Genomic DNA, 4,411 nt, shown 5'->3' on the forward strand with positions numbered 1-4,411 from the left:
AAACCCTCTATAAACGAAAACACATTGAAAATAACACCCTTTTTAAAAATACACATCATGCTTTAAATCAAGAGGAAAAATTATTGTGTGACGGATTACTTAATGAATATGAATGTGGACTAGCACTAAAAGAAATGCAAAATAACAAAAGTCCAGGATCTGACGGCATCAAAATCGAATTTTATAAAATATTCTGGAACGATATTAAAACACATTTAATTAATTCACTTAACTATTCATTTAACAACGAAAACTTAACTACGCTACAAAAACGAGGTATAATATCACTCATTCCAAAACCTGGAAAAAAACTTAGAATCCTTATCAAACTGGCGCCCGATTAGTTTACTGAACAATGATTATAAAATTGCAACAAAGAGTATATCCAACAAAATTAAAAAAATATTACCATCAATCATTTCAAGATCTCAATCTGGCTTCATAAAAGGACGTTACATTGGGGAAAATGTACGTCTGATACAAGAATGCATACATTATTTCAACCAACCAAACAATTCAGGCCTTATTTTCTTTGCAGATTTCGAAAAGGCTTTCGATTCACTAGACCATTCGTTTATGTTCTCTTGTTTAGAAAATATGAATTTTGGTGAAAGTCTAATTATATGGGTTAAACTATTTTACACCAACATAAACAGCATTATTATTAACAATGGATTTTTTTCAAACAGTTTTAACATCGAACGAGGGGTAAGACAAGGATGTCCACTTTCATCCTCGCTATTTATGATATGCATCGAGTATCTATCACACTATATCCAATCAAATTAACGTATAAAAGGAATATCGCTAGAACCTTACGACAAAATTAAACAGTCCCTATTTGCTGACGATGCAACTTATTTTTTAAATGACAATAGTGACTCATTCAATAACCTTATAGAATCGCTAACCCTTTATGGGACGGCATCAGGTCTTAAACTAAACATAAGTAAATGCACTGTGCTACGAGTAGGTAAATTTAAACAAAGTAATATTCAACTTAAAAAAGAAATGAAATTCCACTGGACATCAGATGAAGCAACAACGATAGGAATAACCTTTACAAACAATGAAAATGAAACAGTTCTAAAAACATATTGCTTAAATTACAAAAAATTAAAAATTGTTTAAAATCATGGCAGCATCGTAAACTTACACTAATCGGAAAAAAAACACGGTGTTGAAAACATTTGCACTCCCTAAATTAATTTATACACTAACAGTTCTCCCAAACCCACCAAATGATATTATTAAAGATATACAATCAGAAATATTTAATTTCATATGGGACGGTAAACCTGATAAAATTAAGCGAACTCAGTTAATTCAATCTGTAGAAAATGGAGGTATCCAATTAACAGTCATCGACTCATTCTTGAATGCAATCAATTGAAGCTGGGTTTAAAGATATCTAGATAATACCAATACAAGTAAATGGAAATTATTCTACCAGGAAATCCTAAAAAAAATATGGTGACTCCTTACTTTTTGAATGTAACATCAGCAATACCATTTTGCATTAAATTGCAAACGAAAACATTTTTCTATCTAATGTTTTATCGGCATGGACTAATGTTACTCATAATCTAGAAACCCAAATCACCAGTTAAACTATTTTATGGAACAATAAAGACATAAATTCAAACAATAAGACTTTTTTCTATAAACATTGGTTTGAACAAAACATTAAATATGTCGACCAATTGTACGATTACAGAATACAAGACTTTTATTCTTTTGAGAATATATGTTATATATACGGAATACCTTCAGGCAATTTCCTAATGTACACATTAATTAAAAGCATACCCATACATATTTAATCTACAATTGATACAAATAACACACCATGTACTCAAACATCATTCACGGAAAACATACTTGCAAAACAAAACAAAACAAACAAAATATTTTACAAACTACAAATTAAACACCCTACAGAAAACTCCAAGATTCAAAATAAATGGCAAAGCCTTCTTCGAGAACAAGAATTTAATTGGAAACAAATATTTATCATGCCATATAAAACAAGTAAAGATAGCACACTGAGAAATTTTCAATATAAATATGTCCATAGAATCATAGCTACAAATAAATACCTTTTTAAGTGCAACCTACCCAACACAAATTTATGTGATATATGCAGCGAACACATTGAAACAATAGAACACCTTTTCTGGGAATGCAAACATATTCAAATTCTATGGAACCAGTTAACAAAATTTCTAGAGAAACAACAATTAAAATTAAAACTGTCTCTCTTAAATATCAGTTTCGGTGTGAATACTTTTAAAATACCAGAAATTAATAACACTGTGAACCACATTATCATATTCTTGAAATATTTTATATTTAGCTTCAAATACAAAAAACAAATACCTACTTTCAACTGTTTAATAAACTATTTGAAAATAAAGATCCAAATTGAAAAAGAAATAGCCCTCAACAGCGATAAACTTCATATTTTTGAACAAAAATAGAAACGCATAAACTTTCATTACCCAGTCCAGTTGTCTTCTACCTAACTCTACGCAAATCATCTATAGGATTTATTAGTACATTTAAAAATAACAGCATACACCACAGGCAACCAAAGCAAAAAAAAACAGTATATCCTAGCATATCATGTATAATATGTGTTTGACATTTTTACTGTTGTATTATACAACTTTTGTTCTTGCGTATGCACATATTTACATTGTATGTTTTATATTGAATAAGAAAAAAAAAGAAAACAATGATTAATGTTCTAGTAAGAGATGTCTTTCTTTATCCAGGAGTTGTTAAATGACCAATATACAACTTGAACACAGACCATGGTCGGTTGTCGTTAGTACTGCATACATACTTGTCTTATTATATGACCATGTATAATATTATTAAAGTCAACTTGACTAATTGATATCTTATTTCGAATGACAGTAAATATTGAAGTCCTAAAATAGGCGAGCTACGAGCCGGCGCTGGAATCACGTGGCGTTGTTTTGTAACTGTCGTATAGGGTCATTTTAAGTGCAGAATACGCATCGCAAACGGCTTTAAATGGCAAGATCAACCGTTCATAGCACTGTTTTGTAATATTTAACTGTTCTGAGACAAAATGAAAATATTGACGAGAATTATTAAAGTGGAATGGTTTAATCATACTCATTGAAACTAATACTTGTTTCTTTTCAAAGTATGAAGTTATTATTTCCTATTCACGTTTCCAATGGGATGCGTCTTTGATGTCTGTGTTCGGCAGCGATGCTATGGTCAATGATTCATGCGTGATGGTCAATGGTTCATGCGTGATAAAGGACTGTTGTATTTACTATTTAAGAGTTTATTTACAGGACGTCCATGTATAGAAGCGTATATGGTACACCCTGATGCTGTGATGATGTCAACATTCTATGATGGCATTATATGAAAAGGTGTCATGGCGTAAAAAATAACTCATCGTGTCGACTGAATCTAAGATGGCAAGTCATTTCCACAAGAGCATGACGCCAAGAATCATGTTGATCTGTCGACTTAGATCATGTCGACCAAATATTTTTTCTAGAAAAGCCGGAAACATTTATGTCGATACTTTAACTTAATGTCGTTATGGCGAGTAAAATGAAGTGGGAAAATGCTACAAAACTATGTCGACATACCATGTTATTTAACAGTTAGTCAATATAAATGAATCCGGCATGTTATTGGGGTGTAACATATACGCTTCCGTATCCCTGCGTCTTCACGACGTCATTTAGTATCGACCTGTCAGTGATAATTGGTATGATGATGATGATGTGATTATGTAGTTTGGTCCATAAATTGCGAACGACACCTTTTGAAACCAATTAGTTATTTGCATTTGCCGCAAACTAACGGTTGCAGCCCGTCGATGTCGCTTTAACACTATCCAAATAGTGCCATTTTATCTTTAGTTATATAATCCTTGAAAATTCGCGATTCACATAGCGATCTGGACGTATACAGAACTGGGGCATTTTTAGGACGGTCCTGGTGAGTTAAAATGATTATTTGAGTAAGCGTGTTTTATTGGTTGTATGGTCTTATTTCATGACCAAAAATGGCTGTTATAAAACTAGTGACACATCAACTAATGATCTTTAAGTATGTCCACGTGGTTTTAACGATCTACATGTTTCTTAAAAAAATGAATTTAAAACACTTAAACGTCATATATGAAATATAGTTTCCAAAACTTCAACCAGATTACCTCCGTCTTTCCCTTAAGAAATACAACACATGTCAACATATTGTCCCTTTGTAATACCGTTTAAACAATGTTACGCGTGCTTTGGAGGGTGTATTATACAATTAAATTTGTATCAAAATCGCGTTATCACGCTTATTTTGCAACGTTATATACGGGAACTATAACATGTTTAACCACTGTTTGATATGCGGTTTATTT

Source organism: Dreissena polymorpha, chromosome 1 (assembly GCF_020536995.1).
Source record: "Dreissena polymorpha isolate Duluth1 chromosome 1, UMN_Dpol_1.0, whole genome shotgun sequence".
NCBI lineage: Eukaryota > Metazoa > Mollusca > Bivalvia > Myida > Dreissenidae > Dreissena > Dreissena polymorpha.